The sequence below is a fragment of the Larus michahellis genome, chromosome 6 (genome assembly GCF_964199755.1).
Source record: "Larus michahellis chromosome 6, bLarMic1.1, whole genome shotgun sequence".
NCBI classification, from domain to species: domain Eukaryota; kingdom Metazoa; phylum Chordata; class Aves; order Charadriiformes; family Laridae; genus Larus; species Larus michahellis.
Genome location: NC_133901.1, coordinates 11,516,633 through 11,538,340, shown reverse-complemented (window position 1 = coordinate 11,538,340; position 21,708 = coordinate 11,516,633). Strand labels below are relative to the sequence as shown.

At 63.2% G+C, this 21,708-nt stretch overlaps 20 non-coding genes and 1 pseudogene across 20 annotated transcripts; all 21 read right to left on the bottom strand.

Moving 5' to 3' along the window:
* Positions 1-550: 550 nt before the first annotated feature.
* Positions 551-669, bottom strand: LOC141745726 (5S ribosomal RNA). The gene has a single exon (XR_012587996.1). It is a non-coding gene; the product is annotated as a 5S ribosomal RNA (ribosomal RNA).
* A 1,146-nt stretch (positions 670-1,815) lies between these two features.
* On the bottom strand, positions 1,816-1,934 carry LOC141745781 (5S ribosomal RNA). Its single transcript, XR_012588051.1, has one exon. It is a non-coding gene; the product is annotated as a 5S ribosomal RNA (ribosomal RNA).
* Positions 1,935-2,767: 833 nt separating this feature from the next.
* LOC141745796 (5S ribosomal RNA) lies at positions 2,768-2,886 on the bottom strand. The gene has a single exon (XR_012588065.1). It is a non-coding gene; the product is annotated as a 5S ribosomal RNA (ribosomal RNA).
* An 833-nt stretch (positions 2,887-3,719) lies between these two features.
* Positions 3,720-3,838, bottom strand: LOC141745682 (5S ribosomal RNA). Its single transcript, XR_012587953.1, has one exon. It is a non-coding gene; the product is annotated as a 5S ribosomal RNA (ribosomal RNA).
* Positions 3,839-4,671: 833 nt separating this feature from the next.
* Positions 4,672-4,790, bottom strand: LOC141745795 (5S ribosomal RNA). Its single transcript, XR_012588064.1, has one exon. It is a non-coding gene; the product is annotated as a 5S ribosomal RNA (ribosomal RNA).
* An 833-nt stretch (positions 4,791-5,623) lies between these two features.
* Positions 5,624-5,742, bottom strand: LOC141745681 (5S ribosomal RNA). Its single transcript, XR_012587952.1, has one exon. It is a non-coding gene; the product is annotated as a 5S ribosomal RNA (ribosomal RNA).
* Positions 5,743-6,575: 833 nt separating this feature from the next.
* LOC141745597 (5S ribosomal RNA) lies at positions 6,576-6,694 on the bottom strand. The gene has a single exon (XR_012587871.1). It is a non-coding gene; the product is annotated as a 5S ribosomal RNA (ribosomal RNA).
* Positions 6,695-7,527: 833 nt separating this feature from the next.
* Positions 7,528-7,646, bottom strand: LOC141745697 (5S ribosomal RNA). Its single transcript, XR_012587968.1, has one exon. It is a non-coding gene; the product is annotated as a 5S ribosomal RNA (ribosomal RNA).
* An 833-nt stretch (positions 7,647-8,479) lies between these two features.
* Positions 8,480-8,598, bottom strand: LOC141745696 (5S ribosomal RNA). The gene has a single exon (XR_012587967.1). It is a non-coding gene; the product is annotated as a 5S ribosomal RNA (ribosomal RNA).
* An 825-nt stretch (positions 8,599-9,423) lies between these two features.
* Positions 9,424-9,542, bottom strand: LOC141745774 (5S ribosomal RNA). Its single transcript, XR_012588044.1, has one exon. It is a non-coding gene; the product is annotated as a 5S ribosomal RNA (ribosomal RNA).
* Positions 9,543-10,375: 833 nt separating this feature from the next.
* On the bottom strand, positions 10,376-10,494 carry LOC141745725 (5S ribosomal RNA). The gene has a single exon (XR_012587995.1). It is a non-coding gene; the product is annotated as a 5S ribosomal RNA (ribosomal RNA).
* An 822-nt stretch (positions 10,495-11,316) lies between these two features.
* On the bottom strand, positions 11,317-11,435 carry LOC141745582 (5S ribosomal RNA). The gene has a single exon (XR_012587857.1). It is a non-coding gene; the product is annotated as a 5S ribosomal RNA (ribosomal RNA).
* An 825-nt stretch (positions 11,436-12,260) lies between these two features.
* LOC141745773 (5S ribosomal RNA) lies at positions 12,261-12,379 on the bottom strand. Its single transcript, XR_012588043.1, has one exon. It is a non-coding gene; the product is annotated as a 5S ribosomal RNA (ribosomal RNA).
* An 833-nt stretch (positions 12,380-13,212) lies between these two features.
* Positions 13,213-13,331, bottom strand: LOC141745786 (5S ribosomal RNA). The gene has a single exon (XR_012588055.1). It is a non-coding gene; the product is annotated as a 5S ribosomal RNA (ribosomal RNA).
* Positions 13,332-14,052: 721 nt separating this feature from the next.
* LOC141745887 (5S ribosomal RNA) lies at positions 14,053-14,171 on the bottom strand (annotated as a pseudogene).
* Positions 14,172-15,317: 1,146 nt separating this feature from the next.
* On the bottom strand, positions 15,318-15,436 carry LOC141745819 (5S ribosomal RNA). Its single transcript, XR_012588088.1, has one exon. It is a non-coding gene; the product is annotated as a 5S ribosomal RNA (ribosomal RNA).
* Positions 15,437-16,582: 1,146 nt separating this feature from the next.
* On the bottom strand, positions 16,583-16,701 carry LOC141745818 (5S ribosomal RNA). The gene has a single exon (XR_012588087.1). It is a non-coding gene; the product is annotated as a 5S ribosomal RNA (ribosomal RNA).
* A 1,146-nt stretch (positions 16,702-17,847) lies between these two features.
* Positions 17,848-17,966, bottom strand: LOC141745817 (5S ribosomal RNA). The gene has a single exon (XR_012588086.1). It is a non-coding gene; the product is annotated as a 5S ribosomal RNA (ribosomal RNA).
* A 1,146-nt stretch (positions 17,967-19,112) lies between these two features.
* Positions 19,113-19,231, bottom strand: LOC141745816 (5S ribosomal RNA). Its single transcript, XR_012588085.1, has one exon. It is a non-coding gene; the product is annotated as a 5S ribosomal RNA (ribosomal RNA).
* Positions 19,232-20,127: 896 nt separating this feature from the next.
* LOC141745835 (5S ribosomal RNA) lies at positions 20,128-20,246 on the bottom strand. The gene has a single exon (XR_012588103.1). It is a non-coding gene; the product is annotated as a 5S ribosomal RNA (ribosomal RNA).
* Positions 20,247-21,385: 1,139 nt separating this feature from the next.
* Positions 21,386-21,504, bottom strand: LOC141745879 (5S ribosomal RNA). The gene has a single exon (XR_012588146.1). It is a non-coding gene; the product is annotated as a 5S ribosomal RNA (ribosomal RNA).
* Between the last annotated feature and the right edge of the window lie 204 nt (positions 21,505-21,708).

Genomic DNA, 21,708 nt, shown 5'->3' with positions numbered 1-21,708 from the left:
ACACCCCTCACCACACGCACCCTGCCCTACACACACACACACACACACACGCCTCACCCAACAACACACGCACCTCACACAACACAACACCCCACACACAACACCACTAAGTACTTACACCACACTCACGCACCGCACACGCCCTACAGCCCCACACACCCTCCCTCCTCCCGCAACAACACGCGCACCTGCCCCGACGCCTGCCACAATACCCCACTCGCAACACCACAACGCTCGCCAGACGCTCCGCCCGACGCCAAAATCATACAGCACCCAACACCCCAAAAGACCTCCACACCCCTGCTACACGCCCCGCAGCCCCGCACACCCACCCGCCTGCCGCAACACCCCACTCGCAACACCAAAACACTCAACGCCCCCCCGCCTGCCGGCAAAAGCCTACAGCACCCAACAACCCAAAAAACCTCCACAAGCCTCCCACGTGCCCTGCAGCCCCACACACCCACCCGCCTGCCGCAACCACACACACACCTGCCCCCCTGCCGGACGCAACAGCAAAACGCGCAGCACCCCTCCGCCCGCCGGCAAAAGCCTACAGCACCCGGTATTCCCAGGCGCTCTCCCATCCAAGTACTAACCGGGCCCGACCCTGCTTAGCTTCCGAGATCAGACGAGATCGGGCGTTCTCAGGGTGGTATGGCCGTAGGCACCCCTCTGCCCCACAACAGCCCTCTCCACACCCACCGCCCACACCGCCCTCCCGCACTCACACACACCCCCACGCCCACAACAACGCCTCACACCACACACACACACACAAACACACGCACAACACACGCACCTACCCACAACACACCTCACACAAAACAACACCCCACACGCAACACCCCGCAAAAAATACACACCCCTCACCACACGCACCCTGCCCTACACACACACACACACACGCCTCACCCAACAACACACGCACCTCACACAACACAACACCCCACACACAACACCACTAAGTACTTACACCACACTCACGCACCGCACACGCCCTACAGCCCCACACACCCTCCCTCCTCCCGCAACAACACACGCACCTGCCCCGACGCCTGCCACAATACCCCACTCGCAACACCACAACGCTCGCCAGACGCTCCGCCCGACGCCAAAATCATACAGCACCCAACACCCCAAAAGACCTCCACACCCCTGCTACACGCCCCGCAGCCCCGCACACCCACCCGCCTGCCGCAACACCCCACTCGCAACACCAAAACACTCAACGCCCCCCCGCCTGCCGGCAAAAGCCTACAGCACCCAACAACCCAAAAAACCTCCACAAGCCTCCCACGTGCCCTGCAGCCCCACACACCCACCCGCCTGCCGCAACCACACACGCACCTGCCCCCCCGACACAACCCCCCACCCGCAACACCAAAACGCTCAACACCCCTCCGCCCGCCGCCAAAAGCCTACAGCACCCACCATGCCACGCGCAACACTCCAGAAAACCTCCACACCCCTGCCACACGGCCCGCAGCCCCACACACCCGCCCGCCTGCCGCAACTACACCCGCACCTGCCCCAACACAGCCCCCCAAAATACTTACACACCACTCCCACATGCCCCGCGCCCTCCAGCCCCACACATCCACCCGCCTGCCGCAACACCCCACTCGCAACACCAAAACACTCAACACCCCCCCGCCTGCCGGCAAAAGCCTACAACAGCCCAAAAAACCTCCACAAGCCTCCCACACGCCCCGCAGCCCCACACACCCACCCGCCTGCCGCAACCACACCCGCACCTGCCCCCCTGCCGGACGCAACAGCAAAACGCGCAGCACCCCTCCGCCCGCCGGCAAAAGCCTACAGCACCCGCTATTCCCAGGCGGTCTCCCATCCAAGTACTAACCGGGCCCGACCCTGCTTAGCTTCCGAGATCAGACAAGATCGGGCGTTCTCAGGGTGGTATGGCCGTAGGCACCCCTCTGCCCCACAACAGCCCTCTCCACACCCACTGCCCACACCGCCCTCCCGCACTCACACACACCCCCACGCCCACAACAATGCCTCACACCACACACACACACACAAACACACGCACAACACACGCACCTACCCACAACACACCTCACACAAAACAACACCCCACACGCAACACCCCGCAAAAAATACACACCCCTCACCACACGCACCCTGCCCTACACACACACACACACACGCCTCACCCAACAACACACGCACCTCACACAACACAACACCCCACACACAACACCACTAAGTACTTACACCACACTCACGCACCGCACACGCCCTACAGCCCCACACACCCTCCCTCCTCCCGCAACAACACACGCACCTGCCCCGACGCATGCCACAATACCCCACTCGCAACACCACAACGCTCGCCAGACGCTCCGCCCGACGCCAAAATCATACAGCACCCAACACCCCAAAAGACCTCCACACCCCTGCCACACGGCCCGCAGCCCCACACACCCGCCCGCCTGCCGCAACTACACCCGCACCTGCCCCAACACAGCCTCCCAAAATACTTACACACCACTCCCACACGCCCCGCGCCCTCCAGCCCCACACACCCACCCGCCTGCCGCAACACCCCACTCGCAACACCAAAACACTCAACACCCCCCCGCCTGCCGGCAAAAGCCTACAACAGCCCAAAAAACCTCCACAAGCCTCCCACACGCCCCGCAGCCCCACACACCCACCCGCCTGCCGCAACCACACCCGCACCTGCCCCCCTGCCGGACGCAACAGCAAAACGCGCAGCACCCCTCCGCCCGCCGGCAAAAGCCTACAGCACCCGCTATTCCCAGGCGCTCGCCCATCCAAGTACTAACCGGGCCCGACCCTGCTTAGCTTCCGAGATCAGACGAGATCGGGCGTTCTCAGGGTGGTATGGCCGTAGGCACCCCTCTGCCCCACAACAGCCCTCTCCACACCCACTGCCCACACCGCCCTCCCGCACTCACACACACCCCCACGCCCACAACAACGCCTCACACCACACACACACACACAAACACACGCACAACACACGCACCTACCCACAACACACCTCACACAAAACAACACCCCACACGCAACACCCCGCAAAAAATACACACCCCTCACCACACGCACCCTGCCCTACACACACACACACACACGCCTCACCCAACAACACACGCACCTCACACAACACAACACCCCACACACAACACCACTAAGTACTTACACCACACTCACGCACCGCACACGCCCTACAGCCCCACACACCCTCCCTCCTCCCGCAACAACACACGCACCTGCCCCGACGCCTGCCACAATACCCCACTCGCAACACCACAACGCTCGCCAGACGCTCCGCCCGACGCCAAAATCATACAGCACCCAACACCCCAAAAGACCTCCACACCCCTGCCACACGGCCCGCAGCCCCACACACCCGCCCGCCTGCCGCAACTACACCCGCACCTGCCCCAACACAGCCCCCCAAAATACTTACACACCACTCCCACATGCCCCGCGCCCTCCAGCCCCACACACCCACCCGCCTGCCGCAACACCCCACTCGCAACACCAAAACACTCAACACCCCCCCGCCTGCCGGCAAAAGCCTACAACAGCCCAAAAAACCTCCACAAGCCTCCCACACGCCCCGCAGCCCCACACACACACCCGCCTGCCGCAACCACACCCGCACCTGCCCCCCTGCCGGACGCAACAGCAAAACGCGCAGCACCCCTCCGCCCGCCGGCAAAAGCCTACAGCACCCGCTATTCCCAGGCGGTCTCCCATCCAAGTACTAACCGGGCCCGACCCTGCTTAGCTTCCGAGATCAGACGAGATCGGGCGTTCTCAGGGTGGTATGGCCGTAGGCACCCCTCTGCCCCACAACAGCCCTCTCCACACCCACTGCCCACACCGCCCTCCCGCACTCACACACACCCCCACGCCCACAACAACGCCTCACACCACACACACACACACAAACACACGCACAACACACGCACCTACCCACAACACACCTCACACAAAACAACACCCCACACGCAACACCCCGCAAAAAATACACACCCCTCACCACACGCACCCTGCCCTACACACACACACACACACGCCTCACCCAACAACACACGCACCTCACACAACACAACACCCCACACACAACACCACTAAGTACTTACACCACACTCACGCACCGCACACGCCCTACAGCCCCACACACCCTCCCTCCTCCCGCAACAACACACGCACCTGCCCCGACGCATGCCACAATACCCCACTCGCAACACCACAACGCTCGCCAGACGCTCCGCCCGACGCCAAAATCATACAGCACCCAACACCCCAAAAGACCTCCACACCCCTGCCACACGGCCCGCAGCCCCACACACCCGCCCGCCTGCCGCAACTACACCCGCACCTGCCCCAACACAGCCTCCCAAAATACTTACACACCACTCCCACACGCCCCGCGCCCTCCAGCCCCACACACCCACCCGCCTGCCGCAACACCCCACTCGCAACACCAAAACACTCAACACCCCCCCGCCTGCCGGCAAAAGCCTACAACAGCCCAAAAAACCTCCACAAGCCTCCCACACGCCCCGCAGCCCCACACACCCACCCGCCTGCCGCAACCACACCCGCACCTGCCCCCCTGCCGGACGCAACAGCAAAACGCGCAGCACCCCTCCGCCCGCCGGCAAAAGCCTACAGCACCCGCTATTCCCAGGCGCTCGCCCATCCAAGTACTAACCGGGCCCGACCCTGCTTAGCTTCCGAGATCAGACGAGATCGGGCGTTCTCAGGGTGGTATGGCCGTAGGCACCCCTCTGCCCCACAACAGCCCTCTCCACACCCACTGCCCACACCGCCCTCCCGCACTCACACACACCCCCACGCCCACAACAACGCCTCACACCACACACACACACACAAACACACGCACAACACACGCACCTACCCACAACACACCTCACACAAAACAACACCCCACACGCAACACCCCGCAAAAAATACACACCCCTCACCACACGCACCCTGCCCTACACACACACACACACACGCCTCACCCAACAACACACGCACCTCACACAACACAACACCCCACACACAACACCACTAAGTACTTACACCACACTCACGCACCGCACACGCCCTACAGCCCCACACACCCTCCCTCCTCCCGCAACAACACACGCACCTGCCCCGACGCCTGCCACAATACCCCACTCGCAACACCACAACGCTCGCCAGACGCTCCGCCCGACGCCAAAATCATACAGCACCCAACACCCCAAAAGACCTCCACACCCCTGCCACACGGCCCGCAGCCCCACACACCCGCCCGCCTGCCGCAACTACACCCGCACCTGCCCCAACACAGCCCCCCAAAATACTTACACACCACTCCCACATGCCCCGCGCCCTCCAGCCCCACACACCCACCCGCCTGCCGCAACACCCCACTCGCAACACCAAAACACTCAACACCCCCCCGCCTGCCGGCAAAAGCCTACAACAGCCCAAAAAACCTCCACAAGCCTCCCACACGCCCCGCAGCCCCACACACCCACCCGCCTGCCGCAACCACACCCGCACCTGCCCCCCTGCCGGACGCAACAGCAAAACGCGCAGCACCCCTCCGCCCGCCGGCAAAAGCCTACAGCACCCGCTATTCCCAGGCGGTCTCCCATCCAAGTACTAACCGGGCCCGACCCTGCTTAGCTTCCGAGATCAGACGAGATCGGGCGTTCTCAGGGTGGTATGGCCGTAGGCACCCCTCTGCCCCACAACAGCCCTCTCCACACCCACTGCCCACACCGCCCTCCCGCACTCACACACACCCCCACGCCCACAACAACGCCTCACACCACACACACACACACAAACACACGCACAACACACGCACCTACCCACAACACACCTCACACAAAACAACACCCCACACGCAACACCCCGCAAAAAATACACACCCCTCACCACACGCACCCTGCCCTACACACACACACACACACGCCTCACCCAACAACACACGCACCTCACACAACACAACACCCCACACACAACACCACTAAGTACTTACACCACACTCACGCACCGCACACGCCCTACAGCCCCACACACCCTCCCTCCTCCCGCAACAACACACGCACCTGCCCCGACGCCTGCCACAATACCCCACTCGCAACACCACAACGCTCGCCAGACGCTCCGCCCGACGCCAAAATCATACAGCACCCAACACCCCAAAAGACCTCCACACCCCTGCCACACGGCCCGCAGCCCCACACACCCGCCCGCCTGCCGCAACTACACCCGCACCTGCCCCAACACAGCCTCCCAAAATACTTACACACCACTCCCACACGCCCCGCGCCCTCCAGCCCCACACACCCACCCGCCTGCCGCAACACCCCACTCGCAACACCAAAACACTCAACACCCCCCCGCCTGCCGGCAAAAGCCTACAACAGCCCAAAAAACCTCCACAAGCCTCCCACACGCCCCGCAGCCCCACACACCCACCCGCCTGCCGCAACCACACCCGCACCTGCCCCCCTGCCGGACGCAACAACAAAACGCGCAGCACCCCTCCGCCCGCCGGCAAAAGCCTACAGCACCCGGTATTCCCAGGCGGTCTCCCATCCAAGTACTAACCGGGCCCGACCCTGCTTAGCTTCCGAGATCAGACGAGATCGGGCGTTCTCAGGGTGGTATGGCCGTAGGCACCCCTCTGCCCCACAACAGCCCTCTCCACACCCACTGCCCACACCGCCCTCCCGCACTCACACACACCCCCACGCCCACAACAACGCCTCACACCACACACACACACACAAACACACGCACAACACACGCACCTACCCACAACACACCTCACACAAAACAACACCCCACACGCAACACCCCGCAAAAAATACACACCCCTCACCACACGCACCCTGCCCTACACACACACACACACACGCCTCACCCAACAACACACGCACCTCACACAACACAACACCCAACACACAACACCACTAAGTACTTACACCACACTCACGCACCGCACACGCCCTACAGCCCCACACACCCTCCCTCCTCCCGCAACAACACACGCACCTGCCCCGACTATTGCCACAATACCCCACTCGCAACACCACAACGCTCGCCAGACGCTCCGCCCGACGCCAAAATCATACAGCACCCAACACCCCAAAAGACCTCCACACCCCTGCCACACGGCCCGCAGCCCCACACACCCGCCCGCCTGCCGCAACTACACCCGCACCTGCCCCAACACAGCGCCCCAAAATACTTACACACCACTCCCACACGCCCCGCGCCCTCCAGCCCCACACACCCACCCGCCTGCCGCAACACCCCACTCGCAACACCAAAACACTCAACACCCCCCCGCCTGCCGGCAAAAGCCTACAACAGCCCAAAAAACCTCCACAAACCTCCCACACGCCCCGCAGCCCCACACACCCACCCGCCTGCCGCAACCACACCCGCACCTGCCCCCCTGCCGGACGCAACAGCAAAACGCGCAGCACCCCTCCGCCCGCCGGCAAAAGCCTACAGCACCCGCTATTCCCAGGCGGTCTCCCATCCAAGTACTAACCGGGCCCGACCCTGCTTAGCTTCCGAGATCAGACGAGATCGGGCGTTCTCAGGGTGGTATGGCTGTAGGCACCCCTCTGCCCCACAACAGCCCTCTCCACACCCACTGCCCACACCGCCCTCCCGCACTCACACACACCCCCACGCCCACAACAACGCCTCACACCACACACACACACACAAACACACGCACAACACACGCACCTACCCACAACACACCTCACACAAAACAACACCCCACACGCAACACCCCGCAAAAAATACACACCCCTCACCACACGCACCCTGCCCTACACACACACACACACACGCCTCACCCAACAACACACGCACCTCACACAACACAACACCCCACACACAACACCACTAAGTACTTACACCACACTCACGCACCGCACACGCCCTACAGCCCCACACACCCTCCCTCCTCCCGCAACAACACACGCACCTGCCCCGACGCCTGCCACAATACCCCACTCGCAACACCACAACGCTCGCCAGACGCTCCGCCCGACGCCAAAATCATACAGCACCCAACACCCCAAAAGACCTCCACACCCCTGCCACACGGCCCGCAGCCCCACACACCCGCCCGCCTGCCGCAACTACACCCGCACCTGCCCCAACACAGCCCCCCAAAATACTTACACACCACTCCCACACGCCCCGCGCCCTCCAGCCCCACACACCCACCCGCCTGCCGCAACACCCCACTCGCAACACCAAAACACTCAACACCCCCCCGCCTGCCGGCAAAAGCCTACAACAGCCCAAAAAACCTCCACAAGCCTCCCACACGCCCCGCAGCCCCACACACCCACCCGCCTGCCGCAACCACACCCGCACCTGCCCCCCTGCCGGACGCAACAGCAAAACGCGCAGCACCCCTCCGCCCGCCGGCAAAAGCCTACAGCACCCGCTATTCCCAGGCGGTCTCCCATCCAAGTACTAACCGGGCCCGACCCTGCTTAGCTTCCGAGATCAGACGAGATCGGGCGTTCTCAGGGTGGTATGGCTGTAGGCACCCCTCTGCCCCACAACAGCCCTCTCCACACCCACTGCCCACACCGCCCTCCCGCACTCACACACACCCCCACGCCCACAACAACGCCTCACACCACACACACACACACAAACACACGCACAACACACGCACCTACCCACAACACACCTCACACAAAACAACACCCCACACGCAACACCCCGCAAAAAATACACACCCCTCACCACACGCACCCTGCCCTACACACACACACACACACGCCTCACCCAACAACACATGCACCTCACACAACACAACACCCCACACACAACACCACTAAGTACTTACACCACACTCACGCACCGCACACGCCCTACAGCCCCACACACCCTCCCTCCTCCCGCAACAACACACGCACCTGCCCCGACGCCTGCCACAATACCCCACTCGCAACACCACAACGCTCGCCAGACGCTCCGCCCGACGCCAAAATCATACAGCACCCAACACCCCAAAAGACCTCCACACCCCTGCCACACGGCCCGCAGCCCCACACACCCGCCCGCCTGCCGCAACTACACCCGCACCTGCCCCAACACAGCCCCCCAAAATACTTACACACCACTCCCACACGCCCCGCGCCCTCCAGCCCCACACACCCACCCGCCTGCCGCAACACCCCACTCGCAACACCAAAACACTCAACACCCCCCCGCCTGCCGGCAAAAGACTACAACAGCCCAAAAAACCTCCACAAGCCTCCCACGCGCCCCGCAGACCCACACGCCTGCCGCAGCCACACCCGCACCTGCCCCCCTGCCGGACGCAACAGCAAAACGCGCAGCACCCCTCCGCCCGCCGGCAAAAGTCTACAGCACCCGCTATTCCCAGGCGGTCTCCCATCCAAGTACTAACCGGGCCCGACCCTGCTTAGCTTCCGAGATCAGACGAGATCGGGCGTTCTCAGGGTGGTATGGCTGTAGGCACCCCTCTGCCCCACAACAGCCCTCTCCACACCCACTGCCCACACCGCCCTCCCGCACTCACACACACCCCCACGCCCACAACAACGCCTCACACCACACACACACACACAAACACACGCACAACACACGCACCTACCCACAACACACCTCACACAAAACAACACCCCACACGCAACACCCCGCAAAAAATACACACCCCTCACCACACGCACCCTGCCCTACACACACACACACACACGCCTCACCCAACAACACACGCACCTCACACAACACAACACCCCACACACAACACCACTAAGTACTTACACCACACTCACGCACCGCACACGCCCTACAGCCCCACACACCCTCCCTCCTCCCGCAACAACACACGCACCTGCCCCGACGCCTGCCACAATACCCCACTCGCAACACCACAACGCTCGCCAGACGCTCCGCCCGACGCCAAAATCATACAGCACCCAACACCCCAAAAGACCTCCACACCCCTGCCACACGGCCCGCAGCCCCACACACCCGCCCGCCTGCCGCAACTACACCCGCACCTGCCCCAACACAGCCCCCCAAAATACTTACACACCACTCCCACACGCCCCGCGCCCTCCAGCCCCACACACCCACCCGCCTGCCGCAACACCCCACTCGCAACACCAAAACACTCAACACCCCCCCGCCTGCCGGCAAAAGACTACAACAGCCCAAAAAACCTCCACAAGCCTCCCACGCGCCCCGCAGACCCACACGCCCACCCGCCTGCCGCAACCACACCCGCACCTGCCCCCCTGCCGGACGCAACAGCAAAACGCGCAGCACCCCTCCGCCCGCCGGCAAAAGTCTACAGCACCCGCTATTCCCAGGCGGTCTCCCATCCAAGTACTAACCGGGCCCGACCCTGCTTAGCTTCCGAGATCAGATGAGATCGGGCGTTCTCAGGGTGGTATGGCCGTAGGCACCCCTCTGCCCCACAACAGCCCTCTCCACACCTACCGCCCACACCGCCCTCCCGCACTCACACACACCCCCACGCCCACAACAACGCCTCACACCACACACACACACACAAACACACGCACAACGCACGCACCTACCCCACACAAAACAACACCCCACACGCAACACCCCGCAAAAAATACACACCCCTCACCACACGCACCCTGCCCTACACACACACACACACACGCCTCACCCAACAACACACGCACCTCACACAACACAACACCCCACACACAACACCACTAAGTACTTACACCACACTCACGCACCGCACACGCCCTACAGCCCCACACACCCTCCCTCCTCCCGCAACAACACACGCACCTGCCCCGACGCCTGCCACAATACCCCACTCGCAACACCACAACGCTCGCCAGACGCTCCGCCCGACGCCAAAATCATACAGCACCCAACACCCCAAAAGACCTCCACACCCCTGCCACACGGCCCGCAGCCCCACACACCCGCCCGCCTGCCGCAACTACACCCGCACCTGCCCCAACACAGCCCCCCAAAATACTTACACACCACTCCCACACGCCCCGCGCCCTCCAGCCCCACACACCCACCCGCCTGCCGCAACACCCCACTCGCAACACCAAAACACTCAACACCCCCCCGCCTGCCGGCAAAAGCCTACAACAGCCCAAAAAACCTCCACAAGCCTCCCACACGCCCCGCAGCCCCACACACCCACCCGCCTGCCGCAACCACACCCGCACCTGCCCCCCTGCCGGACGCAACAGCAAAACGCGCAGCACCCCTCCGCCCGCCGGCAAAAGCCTACAGCACCCGGTATTCCCAGGCGGTCTCCCATCCAAGTACTAACCGGGCCCGACCCTGCTTAGCTTCCGAGATCAGACGAGATCGGGCGTTCTCAGGGTGGTATGGCTGTAGGCACCCCTCTGCCCCACAACAGCCCTCTCCACACCCACTGCCCACACCGCCCTCCCGCACTCACACACACCCCCACGCCCACAACAACGCCTCACACCACACACACACACACAAACACACGCACAACACACGCACCTACCCACAACACACCTCACACAAAACAACACCCCACACGCAACACCCCGCAAAAAATACACACCCCTCACCACACGCACCCTGCCCTACACACACACACACACACGCCTCACCCAACAACACATGCACCTCACACAACACAACACCCCACACACAACACCACTAAGTACTTACACCACACTCACGCACCGCACACGCCCTACAGCCCCACACACCCTCCCTCCTCCCGCAACAACACACGCACCTGCCCCGACGCCTGCCACAATACCCCACTCGCAACACCACAACGCTCGCCAGACGCTCCGCCCGACGCCAAAATCATACAGCACCCAACACCCCAAAAGACCTCCACACCCCTGCCACACGGCCCGCAGCCCCACACACCCGCCCGCCTGCCGCAACTACACCCGCACCTGCCCCAACACAGCCCCCCAAAATACTTACACACCACTCCCACACGCCCCGCGCCCTCCAGCCCCACACACCCACCCGCCTGCCGCAACACCCCACTCGCAACACCAAAACACTCAACACCCCCCCGCCTGCCGGCAAAAGACTACAACAGCCCAAAAAACCTCCACAAGCCTCCCACGCGCCCCGCAGACCCACACGCCTGCCGCAGCCACACCCGCACCTGCCCCCCTGCCGGACGCAACAGCAAAACGCGCAGCACCCCTCCGCCCGCCGGCAAAAGTCTACAGCACCCGCTATTCCCAGGCGGTCTCCCATCCAAGTACTAACCGGGCCCGACCCTGCTTAGCTTCCGAGATCAGACGAGATCGGGCGTTCTCAGGGTGGTATGGCTGTAGGCACCCCTCTGCCCCACAACAGCCCTCTCCACACCCACTGCCCACACCGCCCTCCCGCACTCACACACACCCCCACGCCCACAACAACGCCTCACACCACACACACACACACAAACACACGCACAACACACGCACCTACCCACAACACACCTCACACAAAACAACACCCCACACGCAACACCCCGCAAAAAATACACACCCCTCACCACACGCACCCTGCCCTACACACACACACACACACGCCTCACCCAACAACACACGCACCTCACACAACACAACACCCCACACACAACACCACTAAGTACTTACACCACACTCACGCACCGCACACGCCCTACAGCCCCACACACCCTCCCTCCTCCCGCAACAACACACGCACCTGCCCCGACGCCTGCCACAATACCCCACTCGCAACACCACAACGCTCGCCAGACGCTCCGCCCGACGCCAAAATCATACAGCACCCAACACCCCAAAAGACCTCCACACCCCTGCCACACGGCCCGCAGCCCCACACACCCGCCCGCCTGCCGCAACTACACCCGCACCTGCCCCAACACAGCCCCCCAAAATACTTACACACCACTCCCACACGCCCCGCGCCCTCCAGCCCCACACACCCACCCGCCTGCCGCAACACCCCACTCGCAACACCAAAACACTCAACACCCCCCCGCCTGCCGGCAAAAGACTACAACAGCCCAAAAAACCTCCACAAGCCTCCCACGCGCCCCGCAGACCCACACGCCCACCCGCCTGCCGCAACCACACCCGCACCTGCCCCCCTGCCGGACGCAACAGCAAAACGCGCAGCACCCCTCCGCCCGCCGGCAAAAGTCTACAGCACCCGCTATTCCCAGTCGGTCTCCCATCCAAGTACTAACCGGGCCCGACCCTGCTTAGCTTCCGAGATCAGATGAGATCGGGCGTTCTCAGGGTGGTATGGCCGTAGGCACCCCTCTGCCCCACAACAGCCCTCTCCACACCTACCGCCCACACCGCCCTCCCGCACTCACACACACCCCCACGCCCACAACAACGCCTCACACCACACACACACACACAAACACACGCACAACGCACGCACCTACCCCACACAAAACAACACCCCACACGCAACACCCCGCAAAAAATACACACCCCTCACCACACGCACCCTGCCCTACACACACACACACACACGCCTCACACAACAACACACGCACCTCACACAACACAACACCCCACACACAACACCACTAAGTACTTACACCACACTCACGCACCGCACACGCCCTACAGCCCCACACACCCTCCCTCCTCCCGCAACAACACACGCACCTGCCCCGACGCCTGCCACAATACCCCACTCGCAACACCACAACGCTCGCCAGACGCTCCGCCCGACGCCAAAATCATACAGCACCCAACACCCCAAAAGACCTCCACACCCCTGCTACACGCCCCGCAGCCCCGCACACCCACCCGCCTGCCGCAACACCCCACTCGCAACACCAAAACACTCAACACCCCCCCGCCTGCCGGCAAAAGCCTACAACAGCCCAAAAAACCTCCACAAGCCTCCCACGCGCCCCGCAGACCCACACGCCCACCCGCCTGCCGCAACCACACCCGCACCTGCCCCCCTGCCGGACGCAACAGCAAAACGCGCAGCACCCCTCCGCCCGCCGGCAAAAGCCTACAGCACCCGCTATTCCCAGGCGCTCTCCCATCCAAGTACTAACCGGGCCCAACCCTGCTTAGCTTCTGAGATCAGACAAGATCGGGCGTTCTCAGGGTGGTATGGCCGTAGGCACCCCTCTGCCCCACAACAGCCCTCTCCACACCCACCGCCCACACCGCCCTCCCGCACTCACACACACCCCCACGCCCACAACAACGCCTCACACCACACACACACACACAAACACACACACAACACACGCACCTACCCACAACACACCTCACACAAAACAACACCCCACACGCAACACCCCGCAAAAAATACACACCCCTCACCACACGCACCCTGCCCTACACACACACACACACACGCCTCACCCAACAACACACGCACCTCACACAACACAACACCCCACACACAACACCACTAAGTACTTACACCACACTCACGCACCGCACACGCCCTACAGCCCCACACACCCTCCCTCCTCCTGCAACAACACACGCACCTGCCCCGACGCCTGCCACAATACCCCACTCGCAACACCACAACGCTCGCCAGACGCTCCGCCCGACGCCAAAATCATACAGCACCCAACACCCCAAAAGACCTCCACACCCCTGCTACACGCCCCGCAGCCCCGCACACCCACCCGCCTGCCGCAACACCCCACTCGCAACACCAAAACACTCAACGCCCCCCCACCTGCCGGCAAAAGCCTACAGCACCCAACAACCCAAAAAACCTCCACAAGCCTCCCACGTACACTGCAGCCCCACACACCCACCCGCCTGCCGCAACCACACACGCACCTGCCCCCCCGACACAACCCCCCACCCGCAACACCAAAATGCTCAACACCCCTCCGCCCGCCGCCAAAAGCCTACAGCACCCAACATGCCACGCGCAACACTCCAGAAAACCTCCACACCCCTGCCACACGGCCCGCAGCCCCACACACCCGCCCGCCTGCCGCAACTACACCCGCACCTGCCCCAACACCGCCCCCCAAAATACTTACACACCACTCCCACACGCCCCGCGCCCTCCAGCCCCACACACCCACCCGCCTGCCGCAACACCCCACTCGCAACACCAAAACACTCAACACCCCCCTGCCTGCCGGCAAAAGCCTACAACAGCCCAAGAAACCTCCACAAGCCTCCCACGCGCCCCGCAGACCCACACTCCCACCCGCCTGCCGCAACCACACCCGCACCTGCCCCCCTGCCGGACGCAACAGCAAAACGCGCAGCACCCCTCCGCCCGCCGGCAAAAGCCTACAGCACCCGCTATTCCCAGGCGCTCGCCCATCCAAGTACTAACCGGGCCCGACCCTGCTTAGCTTCCGAGATCAGATGAGATCAGGCGTTCTCAGGGTGGTATGGCCGTAGGCACCCCTCTGCCCCACAACAGCCCTCTCCACACCCACCGCCCACACCGCCCTCCCGCACTCACACACACCCCCACGCCCACAACAACGCCTCACACCACACACACACACACAAACACACACACAACACACGCACCTACCCACAACACACCTCACACAAAACAACACCCCACACGCAACACCCCGCAAAAAATACACACCCCTCACCACACGCACCCTGCCCTACACACACACACACACACGCCTCACCCAACAACACACGCACCTCACACAACACAACACCCCACACACAACACCACTAAGTACTTACACCACACTCACGCACCGCACACGCCCTACAGCCCCACACACCCTCCCTCCTCCTGCAACAACACACGCACCTGCCCCGACGCCTGCCACAATACCCCACTCGCAACACCACAACGCTCGCCAGACGCTCCGCCCGACGCCAAAATCATACAGCACCCAACACCCCAAAAGACCTCCACACCCCTGCTACACGCCCCGCAGCCCCGCACACCCACCCGCCTGCCGCAACACCCCACTCGCAACACCAAAACACTCAACGCCCCCCCGCCTGCCGGCAAAAGCCTACAGCACCCAACAACCCAAAAAACCTCCACAAGCCTCCCACGTACACTGCAGCCCCACACACCCACCCGCCTGCCGCAACCACACACGCACCTGCCCCCCCGACACAACCCCCCACCCGCAACACCAAAATGCTCAACACCCCTCCGCCCGCCGCCAAAAGCCTACAGCACCCAACATGCCACGCGCAACACTCCAGAAAACCTCCACACCCCTGCCACACGGCCCGCAGCCCCACACACCCGCCCGCCTGCCGCAACTACACCCGCACCTGCCCCAACACCGCCCCCCAAAATACTTACACACCACTCCCACACGCCCCGCGCCCTCCAGCCCCACACACCCACCCGCCTGCCGCAACACCCCACTCGCAACACCAAAACACTCAACACCCCCCTGCCTGCCGGCAAAAGCCTACAACAGCCCAAGAAACCTCCACAAGCCTCCCACGCGCCCCGCAGACCCACACTCCCACCCGCCTGCCGCAACCACACCCGCACCTGCCCCCCTGCCGGACGCAACAGCAAAACGCGCAGCACCCCTCCGCCCGCCGGCAAAAGCCTACAGCACCCGCTATTCCCAGGCGCTCGCCCATCCAAGTACTAACCGGGCCCGACCCTGCTTAGCTTCCGAGATCAGATGAGATCAGGCGTTCTCAGGGTGGTATGGCCGTAGGCACCCCTCTGCCCCACAACAGCCCTCTCCACACCCACCGCCCACACCGCCCTCCCGCACTCACACACACCCCCACGCCCACAACAACGCCTCACACCACACACACACACACAAACACACACACAACACACGCACCTACCCACAACACACCTCACACAAAACAACACCCCACACGCAACACCCCGCAAAAAATACACACCCCTCACCACACGCACCCTGCCCTACACACACACACACACACGCCTCACCCAACAACACACGCACCTCACACAACACAACACCCCACACACAACACCACTAAGTACTTACACCACACTCACGCACCGCACACGCCCTACAGCCCCACACACCCTCCCTCCTCCTGCAACAACACACGCACCTGCCCCGACGCCTGCCACAATACCCCACTCGCAACACCACAACGCTCGCCAGACGCTCCGCCCGACGCCAAAATCATACAGCACCCAACACCCCAAAAGACCTCCACACCCCTGCTACACGCCCCGCAGCCCCGCACACCCACCCGCCTGCCGCAACACCCCACTCGCAACACCAAAACACTCAACGCCCCCCCGCCTGCCGGCAAAAGCCTACAGCACCCAACAACCCAAAAAACCTCCACAAGCCTCCCACGTACACTGCAGCCCCACACACCCACCCGCCTGCCGCAACCACACACGCACCTGCCCCCCCGACACAACCCCCCACCCGCAACACCAAAATGCTCAACACCCCTCCGCCCGCCGCCAAAAGCCTACAGCACCCAACATGCCACGCGCAACACTCCAGAAAACCTCCACACCCCTGCCACACGGCCCGCAGCCCCACACACCCGCCCGCCTGCCGCAACTACACCCGCACCTGCCCCAACACCGCCCCCCAAAATACTTACACACCACTCCCACACGCCCCGCGCCCTCCAGCCCCACACACCCACCCGCCTGCCGCAACACCCCACTCGCAACACCAAAACACTCAACACCCCCCTGCCTGCCGGCAAAAGCCTACAACAGCCCAAGAAACCTCCACAAGCCTCCCACGCGCCCCGCAGACCCACACGCCCACCCGCCTGCCGCAACCACACCCGCACCTGCCCCCCTGCCGGACGCAACAGCAAAACGCGCAGCACCCCTCCGCCCGCCGGCAAAAGCCTACAGCACCCGCTATTCCCAGGCGCTCGCCCATCCAAGTACTAACCGGGCCCGACCCTGCTTAGCTTCCGAGATCAGATGAGATCAGGCGTTCTCAGGGTGGTATGGCCGTAGGCACCCCTCTGCCCCACAACAGCCCTCTCCACACCCACCGCCCACACCGCCCTCCCGCACTCACACACACCCCCACGCCCACAACAACGCCTCACACCACACACACACACACAAACACACACACAACACACGCACCTACCCACAACACACCTCACACAAAACAACACCCCACACGCAACACCCCGCAAAAAATACACACCCCTCACCACACGCACCCTGCCCTACACACACACACACACACGCCTCACCCAACAACACACGCACCTCACACAACACAACACCCCACACACAACACCACTAAGTACTTACACCACACTCACGCACCGCACACGCCCTACAGCCCCACACACCCTCCCTCCTCCTGCAACAACACACGCACCTGCCCCGACGCCTGCCACAATACCCCACTCGCAACACCACAACGCTCGCCAGACGCTCCGCCCGACGCCAAAATCATACAGCACCCAACACCCCAAAAGACCTCCACACCCCTGCTACACGCCCCGCAGCCCCGCACACCCACCCGCCTGCCGCAACACCCCACTCGCAACACCAAAACACTCAACGCCCCCCCGCCTGCCGGCAAAAGCCTACAGCACCCAACAACCCAAAAAACCTCCACAAGCCTCCCACGTACACTGCAGCCCCACACACCCACCCGCCTGCCGCAACCACACACGCACCTGCCCCCCCGACACAACCCCCCACCCGCAACACCAAAATGCTCAACACCCCTCCGCCCGCCGCCAAAAGCCTACAGCACCCAACATGCCACGCGCAACACTCCAGAAAACCTCCACACCCCTGCCACACGGCCCGCAGCCCCACACACCCGCCCGCCTGCCGCAACTACACCCGCACCTGCCCCAACACCGCCCCCCAAAATACTTACACACCACTCCCACACGCCCCGCGCCCTCCAGCCCCACACACCCACCCGCCTGCCGCAACACCCCACTCGCAACACCAAAACACTCAACACCCCCCTGCCTGCCGGCAAAAGCCTACAACAGCCCAAGAAACCTCCACAAGCCTCCCACGCGCCCCGCAGACCCACACTCCCACCCGCCTGCCGCAACCACACCCGCACCTGCCCCCCTGCCGGACGCAACAGCAAAACGCGCAGCACCCCTCCGCCCGCCGGCAAAAGCCTACAGCACCCGCTATTCCCAGGCGCTCGCCCATCCAAGTACTAACCGGGCCCGACCCTGCTTAGCTTCCGAGATCAGATGAGATCAGGCGTTCTCAGGGTGGTATGGCCGTAGGCACCCCTCTGCCCCACAACAGCCCTCTCCACACCCACCGCCCACACCGCCCTCCCGCACTCACACACACCCCCACGCCCACAACAACGCCTCACACCACACACACACACACAAACACACGCACAACACACGCACCTACCCACAACACACCTCACACAAAACAACACCCCACACGCAACACCCCGCAAAAAATACACACCCCTCACCACACGCACCCTGTCCTACACACACACACACACACGCCTCACACAACAACACACGCACCTCACACAACACAACACCCCACACACAACACCACTAAGTACTTACACCACACTCACGCACCGCACACGCCCTACAGCCCCACACACCCTCCCTCCTCCCGCAACAACACACGCACCTGCCCCGACGCCTGCCACAATACCCCACTCGCAACACCACAACGCTCGCCAGACGCTCCGCCCGACGCCAAAATCATACAGCACCCAACACCCCAAAAGACCTCCACACCCCTGCTACACGCCCCGCAGCCCCGCACACCCACCCGCCTGCCGCAACACCCCACTCGCAACACCAAAACACTCAACGCCCCCCCGCCTGCCGGCAAAAGCCTACAGCACCCAACAACCCAAAAAACCTCCACAAGCCTCCCACGTGCCCTGCAGCCCCACACACCCACCCGCCTGCCGCAACCACACACGCACCTGCCCCCCCGACACAACCCCCCACCCGCAACACCAAAACACTCAACACCCCCCCGCCTGCCGGCAAAAGCCTACAACAGCCCAAAAAACCTCCACAACCCTCCCACGCGCCCCGCAGACCCACACGCCCACCCGCCTGCCGCAACCACACCCGCACCTGCCCCCCTGCCGGACGCAACAGCAAAACGCGCAGCACCCCTCCGCCCGCCGGCAAAAGCCTACAGCACCCGCTATTCCCAGGCGGTCTCCCATCCAAGTACTAACCGGGCCCGACCCTGCTTAGCTTCTGAGATCAGACAAGATCGGGCGTTCTCAGGGTGGTATGGCCGTAGGCACCCCTCTGCCCCACAACAGCCCTCTCCACACCCACCGCCCACACCGCCCTCCCGCACTCACACACACCCCCACGCCCACAACAACGCCTCACACCACACACACACACACAAACACACACACAACACACGCACCTACCCACAACACACCTCACACAAAACAACACCCCACACGCAACACCCCGCAAAAAATACACACCCCTCACCACACGCACCCTGCCCTACACACACACACACACACGCCTCACCCAACAACACACGCACCTCACACAACACAACACCCCACACACAACACCACTAAGTACTTACACCACACTCACGCACCGCACACGCCCTACAGCCCCACACACCCTCCCTCCTCCCGCAACAACACACGCACCTGCCCCGACGCCTGCCACAATACCCCACTCGCAACACCACAACGCTCGCCAGACGCTCCGCCCGACGCCAAAATCATACAGCACCCAACACCCCAAAAGACCTCCACACCCCTGCTACACGCCCCGCAGCCCCGCACACCCACCCGCCTGCCGCAACACCCCACTCGCAACACCAAAACACTCAACACCCCCCCGCCTGCCGGCAAAAGCCTACAACAGCCCAAAAAACCTCCACAAGCCTCCCACGCGCCCCGCAGACCCACACGCCCACCCGCCTGCCGCAACCACACACGCACCTGCCCCCCCGACACAACCCCCCACCCGCAACACCAAAATGCTCAACACCCCTCCGCCCGCCGCCAAAAGCCTACAGCACCCAACATGCCACGCGCAACACTCCAGAAAACCTCCACACCCCTGCCACACGGCCCGCAGCCCCACACACCCGCCCGCCTGCCGCAACTACACCCGCACCTGCCCCAACACCGCCCCCCAAAATACTTACACACCACTCCCACACGCCCCGCGCCCTCCAGCCCCACACACCCACCCGCCTGCCGCAACACCCCACTCGCAACACCAAAACACTCAACACCCCCCCGCCTGCCGGCAAAAGACTACAACAGCCCAAAAAACCTCCACAAGCCTCCCACGCGCCCCGCAGACCCACACGCCCACCCGCCTGCCGCAGCCACACCCACACCTGCCCCCCTGCCGGACGCAACAGCAAAACGCGCAGCACCCCTCCGCCCGCCGGCAAAAGTCTACAGCACCCGCTATTCCTGGGCGGTCTCCCATCCAAGTACTAACCGGGCCCGACCCTGCCTAGCTTCCGAGATCAGATGAGATCGGGCGTTCTCAGGGTGGTATGGCCGTAGGCACCCCTCTGCCCCACAACAGCCCTCTCCACACCTACCGCCCACACCGCCCTCCCGCACTCACACACACCCCCACGCCCACAACAACGCCTCACACCACACACACACACACAAACACACGCACAACGCACGCACCTACCCACAACACACCTCACACAAAACAACACCCCACACGCAACACCCCGCAAAAAATACACACCCCTCAC